At 49.8% G+C, this 24,267-nt stretch overlaps 1 protein-coding gene across 2 annotated transcripts in view; it reads right to left on the reverse strand.

The window, feature by feature from the left end:
- RABGGTA (Rab geranylgeranyltransferase subunit alpha) overlaps positions 1-24,267 on the reverse strand; it is a 210,064-nt gene that overhangs the window by 173,073 nt on the left and 12,724 nt on the right. The gene's annotated exons all lie outside the window — the stretch shown is intronic.

The following is a 24,267-nucleotide window of genomic DNA, read 5'->3' on the forward strand; positions in this document are numbered from 1 at the left end:
ATATCTCTACATAATACCTTTTGGCAAACAATAGTCGTGAAAACAAAAGAGAAAAAAAATGAAGGAGAGAAAAATTAAAAGAAAGAAAATTGGCGGTGTTTATTTACATTCATAAACATGGTTGTGTGGTCATCTGTTGATTTGGTCACCTGTAGAACCTCTATATCAGCTATGTTATTGGACACACATAATTCAAGCAAAAGAAAACACAGAAACCATGCAACCGATTTTGTGGTCATATCAGTCTTTACCACAAAACAAGTGTTGGCTGAGAAGATCGCAAATCTGTAACTAGAACAGATTTTTCTGTGGATAGCCTAGTGTTGGGACAAAGGTCCTCTGTATGGTACGGGTCGTGCACCCTTGCCCTGAGTACCCAACTGGACTGTTTTCTGGATCTCCAATGCGGATTATTTTTGCCATAGGCGAATATGGATCATGAGTGTGCACCAAGACATAGACCTCCCTCACAGATTGCAGTATTGTTGGACAGGGAGGGGCGCCCAAAGTACTACCCTCATTGGAGTGAAGCAGCCGAAACGTGGTGGTGGCAGCTTAGTGTGTGGTGAACAGCAATAGTAAACAGGACCTTTTTACCTTGTTTCAATGGAGTGAGGTCAATTGCTCACTCACCTTATTAAACTTTCTGCTGCCCTACATGAAGTAGATTTGGAGTGCTGCCTCCCATAGGCATAGTGACTCAGCGTTAGTTCTATGTGTGTCTGCGAAGGGTACAGCACAAGGATGGTGAAGCACAGTGCAGTACATGTGTGGTTATTACCTGTAATGGGTTCATGTATGCCTGAGAGGAAAATATTACATGGGAGATGTAGTGCTGTGCAGTGCATCTACAGGGAGTGAATCAGCTGGGTGTATGTGTGCGTGTAAAGTACAATACATGAAAAGTGAAGAGGTCTGCAGCACACATAGTGAGTGTGTGAGCTGGCAGTGCATGCGTTTTGAACGAACACACGCTGGTTAAAGATAGAAAAGCTTCAGTGCTGAACAGTGCATGCAGATTGAGTGTGTTTGCTGGAGGCATGGGTACATGTGAGGGTACAATGCATTGAGGTGTTAGTGCTGAACAGAAAGTGTGCTGTGAATATACATGGAGGGTGTGTGCCTGCAATACATTACATGCTACAATTTGGAAAGGCTGGGCCTAACTGTGTATGCTGAATGCATGCATGACTGTAGTGGCACAACGCACAGAGGTAACAGTGCTGGAGAGCAAGTCTGTTGTGAATGTACACTGAATGCAAGTGTGCCTGCAATTGTACATTACATGGAGCATCTTAGGTTACAGTTTCGGAAGCCCAGGCCTGCCAGGCAAAGACATGACAAGTAAAGTAATGCCCCCCCCCCAGACAGATTTGTGCATTGCAGCATTCCTGGGAGTGGGGTGGGGACGCACTGGAGGGAACAGACTTGCTTTGCATTTCAAAGACTGCGCTTTGATTCAGTGATAGATCAGAAAGAAGTGGCCTGGCTACATCTCAAGAAGGAGATGGGGCTGATAAGAGAATCATAAAGAGTAGGACTGGGGGTCTGGGATTAGGTCTTTGATGCACATACCACTGCGGATAACATCCAGGTGTAAACTCTGGTAACTCCCTTGAATTATGTTGGGGACAATCAAATTTGGAGTTGTGGCTGCTGTGACAGACCTCTTTCTAGAAGGAAGATAAAAAGACGAAGTGCCAACTTCAAAAAAGCAGAACCCCAGTATAAACCTTCAGAGACCCAGACCCTAAATTACATTTGACATCTGGATAAGAAGGAGAGGTTTAGTCCCCCAAAAGTTGTCATCTGCCATGCAGCCAGACTGTGTGAGGAGGGGAAGCTCTGCAAGACTTCTGCCTGTGACCAGGACTGGGGGCCAAGTCTTGCTAGTCTCCCTGCTGGGTGAGGAGACATCACCCAGGACACCAAGATCACCTGCCCTGGAGCACCAATGCCTACCTGCTTGCCAAGACCAGTGTGCCCTGGGAGGGAGAGGAGAGTATTGGAGGGGGCGAGGTCCAGTGGGGAACCTTGCACGAGGATTCCCATAGGGAGGTGTGAGGCTGTGCACCGATCAGGTCATTGCCTGTGTGCAGTATTGGCTCTGTGACACTCGTATGCCAGGAGAGAGCTGCATTGTTCTGAGCCGTATCATAAGCACTGGATGAAAGCAACAACCTACAGACTGTTGGGACTCCGTATGCCAGAGAGGGTCACTGGTGAACTGAGTTTGGGCTAGAAGCGCAGGACATGTGGCTATCGAGTTCAGTGACCGCGAGTACCAGGAGGGACCACCATAGGGAAGTCGATTGCCTAAATAGAGTCTGCAGCCTGATTGGGAGCACTGCTGCAATCCAGTATGCCAGGAAGGGCTTCTGGTACCACTTTGGCATAGAATTCAAGCAATCCCCCCAGACCGAAGAAAAACTGCTGTGACCAGCGGGTTCAACCCGCATGCCACGATCTGCTCCTGACCAGGTCCTTGAGGTTCAGTAGGAGGAAGAGCAACTTACCTTTTTTGTCCGCCAAGCGGGAGTAGCTTGGATCACTGGAACCCAACTGGCAACAGAAAGAACCTGTGTAGCTAGGTGTAGCCATAGCAACCGGCCTGACTTCGCTGTACAGGACCTGGACTTGGGAGCGCCCGAGGAGAGGGCAACCGCTGCACCGCTGAATACGGCCATACTGCTGGAGAGGGTCAGACTGAAACCGGACTTTGGTGCCCCGGGGGGGCTAGATGCTAATGATTTTGCAGCACCATAGACACTTCTAAGTTTGTAAAGGGTCAGAAGGGAGAGCTTTTGAGTATCGACTAATAGTTTACATTCCCTGAGGCGGTCACCAGTGAATGAAAAATATCCCTGGACACATTACACGAATGAGGGTGTAACAGGGATTTGCCTGACAACTACTGGAGCCCCAACCTCAATGGGGATTGTGTTACTGCTTCTAAAAGTCTTATTTCTTTGCTTGTGCAGAATAAGTATTAAAATAATACATTTTCTTATATAAACAAGTATTTGGCTGGACACTGATTTATTGTTCGCACTGTTTGCATTTTCAACTATGAATTAAGCACAATGACTTAAATTAACACCCCTTGCCCCTCACCCCCCCAGGGAACCTTGAATGCTCAAGAACTAACAACAAATGCAGAAAGGGTATTTGGCCCTGTTGAGCGGGATGCAGAGTAGGTCAGTCGCCGGGACAGCGGAGTAAAAGCCCTAGTAGCCCCGTTTTTGCCGTGACCCTCTGAAAGGGGCTCTGGCACCTAGTGATCAATAAGTTGTAGAGATCCAGATTTTGGAATACTGTTACGATAGTTGATGTCTTGAACATTTATATTATACCATAAATACCATAAATATGATTATGATCCATCATCCTATAATACGTTTTGAAATTAATGGTAAAGCTCATGGTTGAATATAAAGTCTTCTCCACTCAGTGTTGAACTTTTATTGTTTAAATATATATAGTTATAGTTAGCACTATGTTTCTACAGAAAACGTGTTTTTTGACTTTGGGCCACCACTTACCTGGAATTAATTTAAACAATGAGGAGCCATGCAGATCCCCCCTCCCCAGGACCATCACCTCCCCAGGGCCTAAAATGTAATTAAAACTGGGAGGGGTGCGTGCAGCCCCCACTCCCCTGCCATATACGGCCTTGGAGACCAACACCTCCCCAGGGATGCCCGTGCTCATAGAAGGAGGGGGGGCCGCGCAGCCCTCCTACGGACGCCAAAAAATGGCCCTTGGGACCGCCAGCCCCGAGGGGACATAGCCATTTGCTGTGAATTGGCGGGAGCTTTGACAGCTCCAGCCGAGTCAAAGCAAACACTCAGCTACCAGCAAGCGAGAGCTGATAAATGCTTTCGATTGCTGGAAGAGGAGGTTTTGTCTATTTCTCTGTCAAGCAGGCAGGGAAGCAACAAAGCGATTGCTCTCACACACAGGGAGCTGCATGTTTAGCAGCTCTCTGTCTGTGAGAGCAATGCCGGCTCCCACAACAGGCGGGGAGCCGGCAAGGGCCACGGGGGTGTTGCTGGAAGTTTCCACCGCAGACACAGGGAAAAGAGCAAAAACAGGTAAAATAAAGGTGAGAAATGAGCAGAAAGAGGCAGAATAAAAGTCAGCAACGAGCAGAAAAAGGCAAACGAAAGATGAGAAACTAGCAGAGAGCGGCAGAATAAAGGACAGAAACAAGCACAAAGGGGCAGAATAGGGATCAGAAACTAGCAGAAAGAGGCCCCCAACGACCCCAGCAGCTAAGGGGACTTCATACCCCAACCAGTAGTGTGCCCAGAGGTGCATTTGCAGAGTGGTTGAGAAAGGAGAGGCCCTCCGATGAGCTCTCAACAATTCCGCTGCTGAGGACTTACTGGTGGCAACAATGGGGGTTTTTGGCCTCCAAGGTCACTCAGCAGCCAAGAGGACATCATCCCCCAACCAGTAGTGCGCCAGGAGGCGCGTTTGCAGAGTAGTTAAGAAAGGGGGAGGGCTTCCGATGAGGTCCCAGCAATTCCGTTGTGGGGGACTTTCTGGTGGCAACAATAGGGGTTCTTGGCCCTCACTGGCCCGCAGCAGCCAAGGGGACTTCATCCCCTAACTAGTGGTGCGCCAGGAGCTGCGTTTGCAGAGTGGTTGAGAAAGGAGACGAGGCCTTTGACAATGTCTAATCCCACTGTGGGGGGCTTACTGGTGGCAACCTGAGGGGTTCTTGGCCCCAAACTACTCTCAGCATCCTAGGGCACTTAATTAGGGGTGGTGGAGCAATACTCCGCCCGCTCACTAAACTCTCTGGAATTCGGCAGAGTTTTTTGGTAACTCCATGGAGTAAAACTCTGCAAGCTCTGCCCGGCCTAGCAGAAAGAGGAAATATACAAGTCAGCAACAAGCCAAACGAGGCTAAATAAAAGGTCATAAGTGAGCAGAAAATTAGCAGAACTCACACAGGCACTCATGCAACCACTCACAGAACAACTAAAACTCTCAAACATCGGAGGGGTGTTGCTAGCCGACACCCAAGATGGCCGCAATGGTGTGAAGCTCCGAGCTTCTAGTACTTCATTTTCCCCCTACCTCCGTTAAAATATCCGATCAGCTCGTGTAACTTCATGACCTGGGTACCCACTGAGCCAAGGAGTCACCCAGTCTAAAGATTGCTGCGATCCGCCAACTCTGCCCTACACAATAGGGCCGTGAGGACGTCCGGAGCCGCTTCACTAGACCTCGCTGTTGTTGTTCGGCCCTGCGGGTGCAGGGTGGTGCTCTGTTTTCAGTGCGGCTGGAGTGCAGAGGAGGAGGATGGACCGGAGTTCTGGTGGTACACCCTGTCTGCTGTTTGCCTGCGGGGCTACTTGGTGGACGCAGGGCTGTGCTGGTGGGCTACAGTAGGAGCATAATTGACAGTGAGCCGCGGGGGCTGAAGTCCGGTTTTCTGATGCCACTGCCAGGGTTGAGGGCTTCGCAATAATCCTCCCCCTCCCATCACATCATGGACTTCAGTGCTACATGTGAAACTGGGTTTATTATGAACTGATCAGCGTCAGGCCACCATTGTTTTGCTGCGTGGTGCCCCTCCCCCATCTGCATCGAGTGCTTCACATACATCAATTTTGGGGGCGCTGGCGCTCATGTGGTGGCACGTTGGAGGCTACATGGCTTACGGATCTTGAGTTTTGCTGGATCCATGTTGTGGCTTAGATTGTACGTGTACTGACCAGTCTGTACTCCTATTTGTTTTACGTGCACAGGGGCTTTGTGCAGCTGCCATTTTGGGTGGACGGCCGTTTCCCACATCACCCTCGGCACAGAGCAGTTTCACTGGAACCTTGTTGAGAGTGCAGTGCAAGTTGAACTCTTACATTTTATTGCAGGCACGAGCCCCCCCCAGTGTTTGAGTCCCACCACCCCCCTCACTTGGAATCTGCATTTGGGGTTGGTTCTGAAGCAATGGCTACTAATAAAGGCAAAAGGCAGTCCAGCGTGGTGAAAATATCCAAATTTGCCCACTCTAAAGTCGACGCAGCAGAGGAGAAACAAGCAGAGAGTTAAATGAAACAGCCAGCTGCCACAGAGGGTCCATCTATTGTCGACGTCATGGAGTCTATTCAAGGGGTTTGCACGGCGTTGGAGCAAAAGATTGACACGGTAACGACGGAAGTCAATCTTATATGCACTGATCTTCGCAAAATGAGCGATAGAGTCATGGAAACCGAAGACTCAGTCAAAACACTTCAAACTTCAGCAAAGTCCCTTGAACCAGCGGTTAAGCGACTACAGGCCCAAGCTTTAGACTTTGAGGCAAAATTGGAGGACTATGAAGGGCGCGCACGATGAAACAACGTTCGTATTTTGGTGGTTCTCGAAAAGTCAGAAGGACAAGCAGCAGATTTGTTAGTCAAGGAGCTAATACAGAAACATCTACAGCCCGGTCCCTCCAAATATTTTTCGGTGGAACGGGCACATCGGGTGCCAGGTGGGTGGTAAATTATTGGCAGAATTCCTTGAGGCACTGGGCTTGATAGACGTGTGGAGGACATGTAATCCCACCTCCTCACAATACACATTTCGTTCTAGGGTACATGGAAGCCTGTCCCGTATTAATTATTTTTTCTGTAAGGACTCCCAGCTCCCCATGTTTGATGGGACTTCTTTCCTTCCCAGAGGTATTTCTGATCATTCCCCGATTTTGACGTATTATGGAGGTGTTCCTGCCCCTACTTTACACGAAATGGTTGTTAACCCTTGGTATCTAAAAGTGCTAGAGATCAGAGAACAGTTGTTGAAAGCTACCCAAAATTATTTCACAGAAAATGATGGTTCCGTGTCGTCGGAAGTAACATTATGGGAGGCCTACAAGGTGGTAATCCGAGGTAGTGGAGTGGCGTCGGTTGCAGGTCACAGAAAAGAGAAGCGTAAACAATTGGACGATCTCGAGAAAGAGGTGACCGCATTAGCGGGCGAGTTGGTGGCCTCTCATACGTACACTACCGCACTTAAATTATCGATATCATTTCGATATCTTCGCCATCTTTGGCAGATACTCAGGGTATTCCATCAATTGGCTCAAATCAGTATTGTACGTCCTAAAGGGACCCCTCACCGTCTTTCCCATGAACTACCCGATACAGATCACTACACAGGGCTTGAAATACCTCGGCATCCATATCACTTCTAACCCCGCAGATAGAGTCGCTCAGAACCTACTCCCTCCCTTGCAGAGATTGAAGAAAGACTTGTAGCGTTGGATGAGGCTTTCGCTCTCGCTGTTGGGCAGAGCGTCTCTATTCAAGATGATGTCCCTACCCCGGTTCCTATACGTCCTACAAAATTCATTAGACCTCGTTCCCGCAAGCTGTTTCAAAGAGATTGAGACTCTACAACGCTGTTTACTATGGAATGGAAAGCCACGTATAGCACTACCTAAACTGAATCTCACCTCGTATGATGGGGGGGGGGAGGGAGGTTTGAGAAATCGCCCACCCCGATCTTAAAAAATATTATTGGGCAGCTCACCTGACAGCCATTAACCATGGCACTTACAGGCAGGCGGGTGACCCGGGCTATGCGATGGATGGCTGGGTACTACCTGGAGGGAACTATAACCGTGCGCTCTATTCGAACGCCGGGAAACACCACCTGACCGGACCAACCAAGTTATCGGTGCAGGTCTGGAAGGCGGCCACCAGAAATATGGGGTGGGCATCACAGGCACCTGCGGTCTCCGCATGGCAGAGGGATCTGGATTGGTGCATGTTTCGTGAAAAAAGGTCTATGTAGCTAGGGGATGTCTCAAAAAATGGTCCCGCATTTGGTACGACTGGAATGAATATAAAGGAAACGTTTGTACACCACCACTGGTACGAGCTCCGGATGAGTCATTGTAGACACAATACAAGTTACCAATTGTTACGATATTGTGCACTATTATCTATGTGAGAGCCTTGTCAGGATAAGAAATGAGAATGTACTGCATTTTGCCTTGTGATTTTGATTCCTACTGTTAATAAAAAAAATTATAAAAATAAAAAAATTATCGATAAAACAAAATGAATATAGGGATATTACGGAAGAGGCAGCGAAGACCCAGTACTGGGCCACCAACATTGTATATATGATATAGGGGAAAAGGCTAGCAAGTTATTAGCATGGTTGAACAAAAAGAGAGTTGGCCAATAGATGGGTGGCTCAGGTCGTTGGGCAGAAGGGAGATGCAATACAGGACAGAGTTAAGATTGCGGGGGAGTTTGCCAGTTATTTTGAGCAGGTATATACTTCCACGCAGTCGTCTACCCAGACGGATGCGGCAGAACTGTTGGCTGCTTTTCCGCTACCCGTTTTAAATGCCCAAGACGTTGAGGATTTAGATGCAGCTTTGACAGAAGAAGAGGTGCCTAAGGCAATCAGCTCACTGCAGTCTGGTAAAGACATGGGCCCGAGTGGTCTTCCAATTGAATTGTATAAGTCGAATGTTGCGACTATTGCCCCATTCCTAGTGCGAATGTATGAGGAGAGCACGATTCAGGGTACTTTGCCTGCAACGCAAAGATTCGCAAATATAGTGGTAATTCATAAAGCGGGTAAACCCCCAGAGCAATGCAGCGCCTACCGCCCTATTTCCTTACTTGACCCAGAGGTTAAAATCCCAGCTAAAATTAGAGTATGACGTCTCTACCTGGGCCCCCTCAAATTAGTGCATCCGAACGAATCAGGCTTCATGCCTACCAGGAATACAGCATTGAATCTCCACCGTCTATACGGCGTCCTGGGCAGGACCACTACTATAAAGGAGGATTCCATTATAATGTCTCTTGATGCCAAAATGGCATTTGACATGATTGAATGGTAATTTCTTTTTGCCGTGCTTGAAAGATATGGATTCACTGGTAGGTTATTGTCCTGGGTGCATCTTCTTTACTCTGACCCCTAGCTAGGATTTCAGCACCCTTTGCATTGGGTAGAGGTACGAGAGAGGGTTGCCCGCCATCGCCCCTGCTCTTTGCCTTGGCCCTTGAGCCACTGGCGATCTGGATAAGGGGAGACCCATTTGTCAGGGGCCTTAATTGATCACCGGATTGGACGGACAAGATTTCTCTTTACGCCAATGACGTCTTGCTGTACCTGGCCCGTCCTCCCTTTTTGATCCGACAAGTACTGCATATCTTTGCACTATTCCAAAAATGTTCCGGATACACTATTAATTGGGTTAAATCCTTGATTTGTGTTTTGAGCGGGGACGCTCCGGTTTTACCGGCGGCTTGTGAGGCCCAAATAGTAACTGATGGCTTTAGATACTTAGGACTATATATTATGTCGAATTCCTCCGCGTTTTACGAACATAATTTAAAGCCCACCTTGCTCCGCCTTCGAGCAGACATAAACCATTGGAAAACACTATCCCTTACAATTTTAGGTAGATGGCACCCTGCGCTTTTTGTATGCCCTGCAAAACACGCCATATTTAGTTTCACTGCAGTATTTTAAATCAATCCACTCGGAGGTCCGTGCGTTCCTTTGGAACCAAGGTTCTCCCCAGATTGCTCTCACAAAATTAACAAAAAGCTGGTACGGTATTAGCATTATGATTTAATCAAAAGGAGACTAGCTCATGAATTATATTAATTACAGTAAGTAAAAAGACTCAAGTATGTTTCGTCATGGGATGGGAACACCTGGTGAGTGTGTTCATAAAGCCCTCACCCACCAACCTAGTTGGTGGCATGCTTCATCATCGGGCCCACCCAGTGACACCTAGCGTGTCCCGGGTGTGCTTCGACGCCTGATTACAGCGGAGCAGGTATGTTGCTGAGTGTGCAGTGAAGGGTGTTATGAAAGTGATGTTAAAACGGCTTGGCGGGGGTCCCAGTACCCGAGGGTGAATTAGACATTAATACCTGGGCCTCCGTCAGCGGTTAAAAAATAAGGCTGGAGGATGTTAGAGGCGAGTTACGACCTCTCACATCCAATGGGTCAACATGTTTCAGCCAGTGCCTTATATGTATGCTGGCTTTCTTCAGGACCTATGTTAAAAAGGTGGGTGTAATTTAAACTAGTGGGTGTGTGATTCAGACTATGTGTCTACACGCCCTAAAGTGTTTATCTATGTGTAAGAGGGGGATTCCCTTCTCAAGAACACCTGTACATATAACATATATGGACAAAGACAAAACATACAGGGAAAAAGAGTCACTCGGATGTATGGCATTGAACACATCTGATGGCCGTCACTAAAGCAGTTGCAGTGTAGGCTATAGGCGGCTAAAGTGTAATGGTATTGGTGGTACCATTAAGTGATGATCGCACAAAAAGTTCGGGAGTGAAGTGGTTAAAACACGGGATTCACATACACAGTGCATATGTGTAAAGCGGCGCAAGAACTCATTCTTACGCTAGTTTTAGCAGGGTCGAGCCTCAAGGTTGAGAGGTGGCAGGGGGACCCTAAGGAGAATAAGTGTTTGACCACAACGATTAAAGAGACCTGTTGGGGAGAAAAATGGCGCTTACCAGGAGTGGTGGTGGTTGTTTCTCATACTCACAGCTTTTCTGGGCAGAGCCTGCTCTGGACCTGTAGTGCCTCCTTCGCATACCGGTAAGGAATGGCCGTTTTCGCCGGATGTTAAATACTGTGGTTGATTGGTTAACCATGTGCACCTGTAAGTTAGAGGTAAGGGTAGAAAGACTCGGATAACCGAGTCATGGTGCCTGGAGGGAGCCCTGGCGCGTGTGCGCGCGTGCGCAGTAGCAGTAGGTTTGAAATGCACATGCGCGAGTCGTTAGTGTTTCAGCCGCGCATGCGCAGCTAGGTGTATCTGCTGGGCTCATTGATTCGTGCGCAGAGCGGTAGTGTTCCCATCGCGTGCGGCAACGTGGAGAGGGTTACAGTGACCAAATAAAGAGGGGTTAATGATCAAATTATACGATTTATGTTGTGGGGCCAAGAGAGTGCGACTGTTATGTGTTGCTTGGCAAGGACCCACGTTATGGGGGGGCAATCTTCAATATTATCAGAGCTGGGGGCTCTACCTCAAGGAGGTATGTGACCAGGGGACAGGTGACAGGCTCAGTTAAATATGACACATCGGGACGGGTCATTGATATGTCAGGGAGTTCCATGGGATGGCATCGTTGAGGCCCTGGATTGCTGTGGAAAGGCGGTATATCCATCGCTGTTCTATGTTCAGCAGTTTTTTGTCATTGTCCACTGTGCTTTCTGGAACCTGTTCAATGACCGTCCAAGTTAGGTCGTTGGGTGTGTGGCAATGGGTGATGAAGTGGTTGGTCAGTCTGCTGATGTTTTTTTTGCATCTTATGGTACTTCGATGTTCCGTTATCCTTGTCTTGATTTTCCGTGTCGTCATTCCGACATATCGGAGGCCGCATGTACATGTGATCAGGTATATTAAGTTGCGGGAGTTGCAGTTCGTGTGACTACGCTGAGTCCAGATCTTGTTTGGCTCCAAATCCAAAGTTTTGGTGTGTGTGGTGAGGTGACACACACTGCAGTCATTACAGGGGTAGTGTCCAGCAACCTTGGGGAGGCCCCATGCGTTCAAGATGGTATTGGTAGGTGGTTTAGGTGGTTGTCTGGGGCGGGTGCTGACCAGGCGATCTTTCAAGTTATTGCATCGTTTGTATGCAAATCTCGGGGTGTCCCACTTCCTCTGTCCAGAGTTGATTATTTTCCAATGTTTTCTGATGATTTTTGTCACTTCATTGGACGCTGTGTTGTAGGGGGTGACACAGGTGAGGGGTTGGTTGTCCTGGTCTTTGATGACAGTCTCAAGTAGGGCTTCCCGGTTCTGATTTCTTGCCCTCTTCTGTTGTTTTCTGATGATGGTCTTGGGGTAGCCACGTTGTTCCAACTTGGTGGCCAAATCCGTGGATTGCTTCTTGTAATCCGAAATGTAGGTGCAATTTCTACGTATGCGTAAAAATTGTCCGTAGGGTAGGTTCTCCCGAAGTGGACAGGGGTGAAAGCTTGTAAAGTAAAGCAGTGAATTCCTCGCAGTTGGTTTGTAGTAGGTTGTTGTGACCAGGGTCCCATCCTTGACTATGATATCCAGGTCTAGGAAGGGGAGTTGACTGTTGCTGGCCGTGCAGGTAAATTTAAGGTAGGGGTCCCTATTGTTAAGCCAGGTCATGAATCTGTCCAGGTCAGTTTGGGATCCCTGCCAGACCACCAAAATGTCATCTATATACCTGCGCCAGCTCAGGATATGATGGATATAAGGGTTGGTATCTGTTGCTATGTGGGACTCTTCAAAATGGTGCACGTACAACCCCGCTATGCTAGGGGCGAAGACGCTGCCCATGGACGTCCCATTGGTCTGTAGGTAAAGGGTACCGTCATATTTTTCCGCAGGGGGAAGAGACAGGTTTTAGCCCAATTCACTTTCAGGCCTGACAAGGTGCCAACGCGCGCCAGCAGTCTCTCTGCTCCTTCCACAGCTCCCTTGGCATCCTCCAAATAGAGGAGAATGTCATCTGCATACAATGAGATGAAGTGCCGCGCTCCCCTGAACTCCAGCCCTCTATAATAATCACCCCGCCTGGCCAACGCTGCTAGAGGTTCCACCGCCAGTGCAAACAGTAGGGGAGAAAGTGCGCATCCCTGTCTAGTGCCACATAGCACCTCGAACTGGTGGGAGATCTGGGCGCCAAACCTTACTCTCGCCCTTGCTGCCGCATATAGTACTTTAGTCCAAGTGACGTATCCCTCCCCCAGGCCGAACCTCCGCATCACCCTATACAAATATTCCCATTCCAGGCTGTCAAAGGCTTTCTCAATGTCAACAGCCAATACGAGGGGAGTCTCTGCACCAGGGGGGGGGTCGTCCATCAGTCGGAGCAGCCTCCGGATGTTGTGTGTTGTGTTACGGGTGGGTATAAAGCCGGACTGGTCCTTATGGACTAGGTCTTGCATGTGGGTCAACAATCTGGAGGCCAGCACAGTACTCGGGATCTTATAGTCCGCCATTAACATGGACAGCGGCCTGTAGGAGGCGGGGTCCGTATTATCCCTCCGCGGCTTCAGCAGAGGAATCATTATGGCTTCACGCATTGATTGGGGGAGCCGGCCTTTATCTTTGGCCTCATTGTAAATTATTTGGAGCCTAGGGGCCAATTGGTCTAGGTATCGCCCGTAGAATTCCACGGGCAACCCGTCTATACCAGGAGTTTTGTTACGTGCCATCCGCTTCACTGCGCCCCCTATTTCCGGTAGTTCTATTGGGCCCCCTAGGGCATCTGCTTGGTCCCGTTCTAGTTGCGGTAGCTGCAGCTCACTTAGGAAAGCGTCTATCGCCTCACCCTGGTCTCCTAGTGCGCTCTTATATAGATCCTCGTAATACGCCCGGAAGCCATCTAATATTTCAGTTGGCGTGGTACCGACATGGCCGTCTTTTCTTTTCAAAGCCAGGATCGGTTGACTACACTTAGCGGGGTTCGCCAGCCAGGCTAGGAGCGTGCCAGTCTTATCTCCCTCTGCATGCGATTTAGTCAAATATATTTTATAATCAAAACTGCGAAGGCGCTCCACCTCTATCGCCACTGCTTTCCTCGCGTCGCTAACCGTCTTCTGAAGCTCAGGTTGGCCTGGGCGCCTGCGCTCGGCCTCCCTCAGAGCATGCTCAGCCTTCTCTAGGTCGTCCAGCAGGTCCTACGCGCTCCCGCATACTTCCCTATGCAGTGTCCTCTTACTACAGTCTTGAAGGCGTCCCATTCCACTGCCCTGGCGGAAGCGGAGCCCTCGTTCTCTATGAAGTACTGGAAAATCCTCTCCTCCAGCCCTGCTCGTAATGGCGGGTCGTCCAGCGTGTCCGGTCGCAGCCGCCACGTCTGGATCCGCGGTATCTCGGACATCCAGTCCAGCGTCAGGAGCAGTGGCTTATGGTCGGACAGGGTCCGCGTTAGGTATTCAGTTCTGGTCACTGCAGGGAGCACCGATTGGGAGCATAGAAAAGCGTCAATGCGAACTTGAAGGTCATGTGGACTGGAGTAACATGAATAATCCCGCTCTGCCGGGTGTTGTGTGCGCCAGGCGTCCCTGAGCCCCCACTGTCCCTGCCAGTCCGATCTGCATCTCGCTAGCCTATGTACTGGGGATGAATGCAGTGGTGGATGTGACCTATCTAGTACCGTGTCCGCTACAGAATTAAAGTCCCCCCCATCAAAACAGGACCCGTGAGATAACTGGCCATGTCTCAGGACAATTTTGTAAGGTAGTTAGCCTGATCGACGTTGGGTGCATAAACACTACTGAGCACAATGTGTCGGCCCCTAAGCTTGCCCTCGATCACCACGAACCTCCCCTCAGGGTCAATTATATGTCTGGTTACTTGAAAAGGAGTGCCCGCCCGTATCCATACTAACGCCCCCCTAGCAAAGGCAGAATACGTGGTGTTGAACAGTTGCCCTCTCCATCTACGCTGCAGCGCGATCCCCACTGTCTTTGTTAGGTGGGTTTCTTGCAGAAAAGCTATGTGTACCCCCCTCCGAACTAGGTAGGCGTGAATCTTGTGCCTCCGCGCCACAGTATGCAGCCCCCTCACATTCCAAGACACACATTTCAGCGATCCCGCGTTAGCCATTGTCCCACAGTGTTCGGTTCAAATCAAGTACATATCGCCCTCTGGCAGCAGGCGCGACACTGACCCCAACTCCCCAGTGAACAGTCCCTTCCCCCCACCCCCTCCCTATGCCTTGAGTCTACCCAACCACTCCAGGCCCCCCCCCCAGAACAGGACCTAACCCTGAAAGAGCAGCAACCATCCAAACTACAGTTGAGCAAACGTGCTCACAAGGTCTGCTATTCCGCAGTCTGCACTACGGAGGCCGTAGGGGCCCTAAGGAGCGTGTACTAGCTTCGAGCACTGTAACTTTAGTTCCCATTCCCCCCGCCCCGCAATACGCAGCAAAACTCACGGTGAACCAGTCTTACAAGCGTCTGCTCGGGTGTTCAAGGCGGTAGCCCCAGCAACTTCCATGCCAGTAGGAGCGCCAACGTTGTCTTTCAACCCTCAATTATGTTCTCTGACGTCTGTGGCGTGATCGTCGGGCCCTTCATGTCGCCAAACTCTGATTGTTCAGTCTCTGAGCCCGTTCCCTGTTCCTCCGAGCCCGAAGCCCTTCCCGACTGGGCGAGCGCCGACCCCGATACGTCCATTACCGCCTGTAACGCTGCCCTTCTCTCGTCCTCCGTTTGTGATTCCGTGGGTCTTCTGGATCTCCGGCTGCGCCCACGGTGTCTCCGCGTCTTCTCCCCACTCTGCTTCTGCCGTTCCTCCTCTGCTCTAAACCGGGCTCCGTCTGTGCCCGCCTTGTAGGTGTCCCACCAGGTCCATGCCTCCGTCGCCGTTGGCAAGAACAGCGATTTCTCGTCCACCACCACCCGAAGCCTAGCCGGGAAGAGGAGCGAATACTGTATGCCTTCTGTTCGCAGTTCTTTCTTGATGGAGAGGAAAGAGGCCCTGAGCTTTTGAGTTTCAAAAGGTGTAGTCCGGGAATAGTGTGACTCGGCTATTGTCCACTTGGAAGGAGCCCGCCTCCCGGGCTCTTTGTAGTAGCAAGTCCCTGTCTATAGTGCAGCAACTTGATGACCACCGGACGAGGCGGTAGGCCTGGCTTCGGGGGTCTGGCCGGGACTCGGTGCGCTCTCTCCAGTGTGAAAAAAGGGCGAGAGGCCCTCCGGGGCGACAGCCGTCTGCAGTCAATCGGTGAGGTAACCCACCATGTCCGAGCCCTCCTTCTTCTCCGGAAGGCCCTAAAGGCGTACATTATTCCTCCGACTGCGGTTTTCGGCATCTTCCGCCCGCCTTTCCAGGGTTCGTATGCGTTCCAGAGCCTCCGAGAGTCGACCCTCCGCAGACTTGTGTGCCGGCACTATGTCCTTCAGTGTATCCTCCACCGATTTGACCCTATCTGCGAGCTTTCCGTGGTCTGCTCGGAGGAGCCCCAGTCCCGTCGACACCTGCGCAATGTCTTGGTGCAGAGCGTCTTTCGTGGCCGCAATGGCCTCCAGGATGCGGTCTTGCATCAGTTGCAGTTCCGTGGAGGTTGGCGGAAGATCTTCGGGCGTTTCCGGCGGTGGGTGTCCGTCTACTTTCGCTCCCCTTGGTTTCCCCATTGTGTGGTGGGGCGGTGGCTTGTACCAGATCGTCAGTTAAGGCCGTCGGTGCCAAGGCTGCCCGCAACCGGGGTGGTCAGGAGGGCGGTGGTCAGGTGGGGTCAATCTGGGTCCTGCAGCTCTCACACGTGTCCGCTCCCCTCAGGGGGCGGTCAAGCCGACGTGGCGCTGACCTCCATCGCAGAACCCCCTCGTCGGAGCGGGCGATCCCCGTTCACTCACATCAGGCCTGGCTCAGTCCTTCCGCCAGTGCGGGCTTGGTAGGCGACAGGGGCCCCGGTTCAGCGACGAGGTGATGTGGGCAAGAACGCGCCGGGTGTGTTAGAAGTCCGCTGTCCTCCGGGATCCACCACTTCCAGTAGGCACTCAGGGGCTGAATAGGAGATGGTCAGCGTCCACACCAGGGAGGGCCCACCCGGCAGCCACCGTCCACAGAGCACAATCAGCGGGAGTGCCCAGGCGGTCAGTAATCCGCGCCACTCGGCCCGACTCAGAGCGCCAAGCCCGCCCCAAGGTGTCGCCCCGCTGCAGCCCCCACAGGGGGGGGGGGGGGCGGTTCGCTGCCACCACGGAGCGCTCCCCGGGTCTGTGGAGTCCGGTGGTGGAAAGGGTTAATGGGGCGATGGGTCGGGATCCAAAGCGGAGTTCCAGATCAGGTCCAGGGACTCGGAGCCGGCCCCTCGATCTCGGGAGGAGCTGTCGCCTGGGCTCCACAAAGTTCCAGCAGCCGGAAGGGCCCGGGTCCGCAGTAGGCCCCAAGCCGGGTGGTCGCGTAGTTGGGCACCCCGGCGGAGAGACACCCGGGTGGGTCAGGGCTTCCTTCAGCAGACGGGCCGCTGCGCAGCTCTCGCCCCCAGGTGGCCCGCAGACGGAGCGTCCGTCGTCTCAGAGCGCCGCCGGTTGAGGTCCCAGCGGGGGTTCGGGGCAGCAGCCGACTCAAAGGGCCAGGTTCCGCCCGGGTCCAGAAGCCGGGGAGCCCCGCGGGCCGCTGGTTGGATACGGGAGGCAGCGGGACCCACACGGGGCAGAGAGCCGGGTTCGCGCGTCTGGAAGCCGGATACACTCACGCACCAGGCAGGGGCAGGCTCCTCCGGGATGTGCTACCTGGCCTTCGGGTCGCCGGTAGCTCCGGACGTGTAGCTAGCGTCTTCAGGCGGTCGCCATTTTGAGTGGCGCCGGACGCTCCGCACTTCGCCGGTCTCGAGACGAATTAGTCGCCAGCCGGGCGCAGTAAGCCCCAAAGCAGGCGCTGGAGTCCGTAGTCCGGGTTCCCCCCTAGGTTTCCGGGGGAAAACCCGCGTTTGTGGCGGATTAAGTACAGGATCAGCGGGCGGAGGTCGGGAGCCGCTTTAGGCAGCAACCATCTCCGTTGGCCGCTAAGCCACGCCCCCCCTTCCTTAACATCCTTAGTAGTCCATAGCAAGTTGCTGCGACTTTGCGAGCCTGTATTTTGAAATCCAAATTTCAGTCGAGCCAAACTCCCAAGCTCTTAATTTGTTTCTTCGGGACTGGAGGGGAGCCTAAGCAGCTGGGCCACAAAAGGTCTATGTTCGCCGGAGCGGAGTGGCCCAGGAGCATAAGTTCTGTTTTTGCTCCATTCAATTTTAGAAACGATTTACCCATCCATTCATATACCTTCACCAGGCATGAAGTTAAGGCAGGCAAGCAATTATCTTGCTGACTGAGGGAGACCACCAATCAATCAATCAATCATGCCATTTGTATAGCGCACTACTCACCCGGGAGGGTCTCAAGGCGCTTGGGGGGAGGGGTATGCTACTGCTCAAACAGCCAGGTCTTGAGTTGTTTCCTGAAGGTGAGATGGTCCTGGGTCAGCCGAAGGTGGATGGGGAGGGAGTTCCAAGTCTTGGCAGCCAGGTAAGAGAAGGATCTTCCTCTGGCGGTGGCTCTTCGGATGCGTGGTACGGCTGCGAGGGCGAGGCTGGTGGACCGTAGCTGGCGGGTGGGCGTGTAGAAGGTCAGGCGGTCGTTGAGGTACTTGGGGCCCAGGTCGTGGAGAGACTTGTGTGCGTGGGTGAGGAGCCGGAACGTGATCCTCTTGTCGACGGGGAGCCAGTGCAGGTTCCTCAGGTGGCTGGAGATGTGGCTGCGTCGGGGGACATCCAGGATGAGTCGGGCGGAGGCGTTCTGGATGCGCTGGAGTCTTTTCTGTAGCTTGGCTGTGGTTCCGGCGTAGAGGGCGTTTCCGTAGTCCAGTCGGCTGGTGACGAGTGCCTGGGTGACAGTCTTCCTGGTCTCGGTCGGGATCCAGCGGAAGATCTTGCGAAGCATACGCAGGGTGTTGAAGCACGATGAGGAGACGGCGTTGACTTATCTGGTCATTGAGAGGGAGGGGTCCAGGATGAAGCCCAGGTTGCGTGCGTGGTCGGTTGGCTTGGGTGCGGTGCCCAGGGCTGGGGGCCACCAGGAGTCGTCCCAGGCAGAGGGCGAAGATCCCAGGATGAGGACTTCCGTCTTGTCCGAGTTCAGTTTCAGGCGGATGTCCTTCAACCACTCGGCGACGTCTTTCATCCCTTCGTGTAGGCAGGTTCTGGCGGTGTCGGGGTCTCTGGTGAGGGAGAGGATCAGCTGGGTGTCATCCGCATAGGTGACGATGTGGATCTCCCATGGAAGCACCACATCTGCTAGAGATCTCATGTAGATGTTAAACATGGTAGGACTTAAAGAGGATCCTTAAAGAGGGTCCCTGGGGGACTCCACACTGCTGGGGGGATCTGCTCTGATATGGCATCGTCCTCGTAGACTGAAAAAGATCGGTCTTCGAGAAAGGACTGTGGCCATCTCAGGGCGACTCCTGTAACCCCTACTTCGCTGAGTCTTTGGACTATAAGTTGATGGTTAACGGTATCAAAGGCTGCGCTGAGATCTAACAAAATAAGAGCAACACAGCCTCCATTGCCCAGGATATTCCTAGACTCTTCAGTTACAGCAAGTAAAGCAGATTCCGTACTCTGTTGGCGTCTAAACCTGTCTGAGTGGGATGAAGACAGCTGTTTCCCTCCAAAAAAGCTGCAAGTATAGAGTTAACATACTTTTCAGCAAGTTTGCATGGCACAAAGCAACATGTGCTCTGGGGTGGAAAGACAAGATCACGTAAGTTACCCTATTACTGCAAACAGACCGCCTAGGTATGTTGTGGAAGCAGCCAGGGTTTGCTAAATGGGATTTGATGAGTCTATCAAAAGTCGGAGACATGTGGGCCAAGTGTAGAGTAATTCCATTTAGCGATTTGCAAAGAGACTACCAGTTGCATGAAAGAGACTTTTCGCTACCTCCTGGCCAGTAATGCTTTGTACAAAGCTATTCCAAAGAACTCGGACTTGAAGATTTACTCGCCTCTGGAGGATAGATTGTTGGATGAATATCTTCTGGAGACAGCCATTTCATTGACCTACCTAAGATCCTCAATCATACTCCAGACGCTCAGGAGAAAGTACGTGCAAAATGGGCAGACGACATAGGGGACTTGGGCGATGACAATGGGCGGGAGGCATTGGCCTCACCTCGCGAGGTAGCGATCAGATCAAGATTTAAACTTATACAACTCAAATTGTTGCATCAGGCTTATTACACCAGCACAGCTCTGTCAAAACGAAGGTATTGGATTCCCCTGATTGTACCCACGGGTGTGGAGACGTTGGTACCTATATACATCAATGAAATGAAAAGGCGATTTGTAGAGCGCAAAACATTCGCCCAAAGGTGTCAAGGCGCTAACCCATAAAGGCTAAGGTTCGACAGACCTAATAGTTAAACAGCCAGGTCTTTAGTGCTTTCCTGAAAGCTAACACATTATTCTCATGTTTCAGATGTGATGAAAAAACGTCTCCCTCCCCAGGAGCATTTTTTCACCCTAGGTACAACAAGATAGTTGGACGAGGATGAGCGTAGAACAACAAATTCCGTTTTTAAAAACCGGTCCAATATCCTGAGTGGTTTTGAACACAATAAATAGAACTTTAAACTCTATACACTTTTTTACTGGTAGCCAGTGAAGATCCTTCAATGCCAAAGAAACTGATTTATATTGTGGGATATTCAGTAAAAGCCTGGCTGCAGAATTTTGGACAACCTGAAGTTTGGCTAGGCATTTTTTACGAAGGTTGATGAAGAGCCCATTACAATAGTCGGCTCTCGAAAGGATCAGTGCAGATACCACCAGCTTACGAAGCTCAGCTGGAATAAATGGAATAATTTTTCGAAGGATTTTCAATGTGAAAAAAGAGAGGGAGGTAACCTGATTGACATGTTGCTCAAATGACAGTTTAGAATCAAATGTGACTCCCAAGTTCTTAACTTTGGTCACTGTTGTGGGTAGTAGTCCCAATTCCAGGGGCCAGAGATCTGGTGACCAAAAAGAAGTATGAGCCCCAAAAAGTAGTACCTCCGTCTTACTGGAGTTCAATTTTAAGCAATTGGTGGCCATCCATTCCGCCACCATCTGCGTATCATCCGCATAGGAGACAGCAGAGAACCCCAGAGATCTGATCAGTTTTGCCAATGGAGCAACATAAATATTAAAAAGCGTGGGGCTCGGGGACGATCCCGGAGGTACCCCACAGGGTAACGTAATATTTGATGACCTAAAATTATCCAAAGCCACAAACTGTTCTCTACCAGAAAGGAAATACTTAAATAAGGTAAGAGCCTTCCCTTTGACACCGATCCCCCTCAGAACTTCCAAAAGTTTCTGATGGTTCGCGGTGTCAAATGCCGCCGAGAGGTCAAGCAGCACCAGTGCTGCACTGCCCCCTGAGTCGACAGTCTGCCTAATCATTTCAGAAGCTGTGATTAGTGCCATTTCGCTTCTATGAGGTTTACGAAACCCGAATTGAGTATCGTCAAGGAAATCATTCTTTTCAATATATTCGGATAGAATATTGTTCATGGCCATTTTTGCAGGTAACGGAAGTCTAGAAATTGGACGATAATTCTTGGGATCGTTTCGTCCAGGTTTGGGTTTTTTCAATAGGGGCAGCACAGAGGCCAACTTCCAACAGGTAGGAAAAATGCCAGATGAAAACATTTTATTAAAATAGGCATCAAATGAGATACAAATATTTCAGGTAAGAGGTGAAAATTTTTGGGAGGGCAAAGATCCAATGGGGAGCCTGATTTAATGGATTTCATCAGGTTAATTGTTGCTTCCAATGTCAGCGAAGGAAAGGTAGATAATTCAGGAGTATTGCTACTATTGTAGCCCTCAACATGGATGTCTGACGCCATTCAGGTAGTCTCAGATTTTACTAGGTCCAAGGGCATGGCCATTATTCCATGAACCGTTGGCTCAGTGAAACTATAGTAAACCTCCTTCACTTTCTCTTGAAAGTATATAGCCACTTTATTACAAAACTCCTGTGTTTTAGGAGAGTCAATAGCCACAGCGCATTTAGCTAGTCTTTTTACTGTGGGAAAAAGCTCTTTCTGTGACTTTTTAGCTGTCAATATTGCCGTAGTAAAGTAACTAGCTTTTTCTTTACGAATGAGGTTTTTATACTCCAATAAAGCTGATTTATAACCAGCTTTATTTTCCAAGTCGGAAGATAATCTCCACCTCCTTTCCAAATGGCGACATTTCTGTTTTTGTGTCCCGAGTTGTTCAGTATACCATGGCTCAGTAGGTCTAGACCTATGGCTGGAAATACATTTAGCTGGTAGTCTTTGGTCAACTGATTTCCTTAACCATTCATCAAAAGCCGCTACAGCTTTATTCGGATCATCTACTGGGGGTAGAGTGTTATGTGCTAGAGTGTTATGAAGCAGCACCAAATCTAATTTATTCCACGGACGGACAGTTTTCCGCTGTCTGATTGTTTTATTCTTTTTGTGGGGGGTCGGGGTAGGGAATAAGATCTTTGTGATCAGACCAGATGACTGGTATTGGGGGAAAAAACTTCAGATGGTCATTATTAGAAAAAATTCTGTCCAGCAAGTGACCTGCCAAGTGTGTATCACCAGATACCCGCTAGGTAAGACCCATGCTATTTGTAATATCTAAAAGGTGGACCGCATCACTATCCCGAGGGTCCTCCAGGTGAACATTAAAGTCACCCAGAAGCGTGAAATCTGACAATTGAGACAGGACATCCAGAGAGGTACCAATATCCTTCAAAAACTGGCCCATGTACCTGGCGGACGGTAATATAATAGGCCATTGAAGGTATAGTGGTTACCAATTATTAATTTAAAAAGTAAGGACTCCAAGTGTGGGTCATTGTGCTGGGAACTAAAGATCCCTTTCCAAGTACATGGAAACAAAACAGCCAGTCCTCCTCCTCTTTTACCCACTCGATCTTGCCTATGTAATGAGTACCCGGGAGAGACTGCCAGCGCTAAGTCTGGATCAGCTGAGGCGTCTCCCCAAGCCTCCGTGATAAATGCTACATTAATACCCTGTGCTTCGATAAATAGGGCAAATTCAGCTGCATGTTTACATAATGATCGTGCATTTATTAGACAGCCTAATATAGACCTGGTGTCATCACTCCCAGCAGATAATTCTTTAAAACGAGCTGATGACTGGGCAGGAATTGGGCTATTGAGTAAGCACCCACAGGTTTCACAGTTAACGTGAGACATTATGCGGAAAGTATTGACATCAATAAGTGCATTACACCTATCCTCTTTGTTAAGCTCGTAATTGTTCACCAGTTCACCAGTGTACATAATCCTGGAGACAGGCTGGGGGGGGGGGGGGGGGCTTACACTAACAGCATCCCCGGCCCTAGGCACGGGCCAGACGCAGACGGGCTTGCCTTTGGCGCGCCTTCGATGGTGGCATTGCCCGATCCTCCTGGGGCATTGGGAAAGGGTTCTCACAGGTATGTTCTGCATATGTAATTCAGCTGTAAAGGTTTCTCCCCGGATCTGACTGTTCAACTGTTCACGTACTGAGCAGAGGTGGGTTGCATTGGGCTGTATGGTGGCGAAGCACAATATAGCTAGAACTTGGAGAGGAGGTGTCCAGTTAAAATACACAGACTGGCTTCCGATGCTGACTGATGTGCACTGTAATGGAGCTGTTTTGTTATAATAAAAAGATTTTCACAAAAAAACAATACACAGACTGGAAGTCTGATATGGACTGGTGCATGCAAGTGAAGAGGGTTGTTTATGAAAGTTGGGGTTGTCCACATCAATGGACATAAATCTTGGGCCACTGGAATGCGAGCAGGGGGAGGCAAACTCCAGTTTGCCTCCCCTTTCCTTGTGGTGGACGAGGAAGACATTTAAGTGATTTAACTATGGAACAATGATATGCACCTTTTGTACGATAACCAGTTGCCTGAACTTGGATCTGTACTGCATGTTGTTATTCATGGAAGTCTAAATTGATGCAATCTACTGCACCCTTTTTGTTGATTTGTGGGTTTTAGGTTATTTTTTAATAAAAAAGATTTTTTATAAAAACAAACTCTCAAACATACACTCAGACACCCACTCAGACACTCACGCACCCATTCTCAATGGCTACAGTTAGGGAATAACATTAAAAAACCTCTATGAATTCACTGAAAAAAACAAAGATTACAGGGACGTTATAGGTATAGTTAGGAAATAGAATTTTAAAAACCTTAGAAATTCACTGAACATATATGAAATTATAGTTAGGCTCATATTTCACTCATACATTACCACAGAAATTCAGCAATTACCTGAGCTAACTATAACTTACGCCCCCACTCCCACACACATACACAAATGTATTTTTGGTTTCAGGGGTCAAAGGAAACATTGAGATTACAGTATGAAAAATAGAATACTATAATGCTTCTCCATTAGATCCTATCTCAGAGGTAATTTTATTGAAATTGAGAGAACTTCTGATGGCATAATGACAGCACACTGGCTCATGATAGAAACATATCCCAAAAGACTTTCTGGAACATGAAATAAAAAATATGTTAGAGGCCTTGGTATAATCAAAGAAGAAAATATATCCTTCCAGTCACTCAAACAGAGGGTTCCTTTCTTTTCAATCACCTGAGAGCAGAATGTCTCCTTTCCATTCATTATTCCCACACTGAGACTTTACTGAGAGCACTCGTCTGTACTGAGCATGGACAGATTTCTCATACTTAGTCAGTGATACTACTCCACTAACCAACATC

The sequence above is a fragment of the Lissotriton helveticus genome, chromosome 5_1 (genome assembly GCF_964261635.1).
Source record: "Lissotriton helveticus chromosome 5_1, aLisHel1.1, whole genome shotgun sequence".
NCBI classification, from domain to species: domain Eukaryota; kingdom Metazoa; phylum Chordata; class Amphibia; order Caudata; family Salamandridae; genus Lissotriton; species Lissotriton helveticus.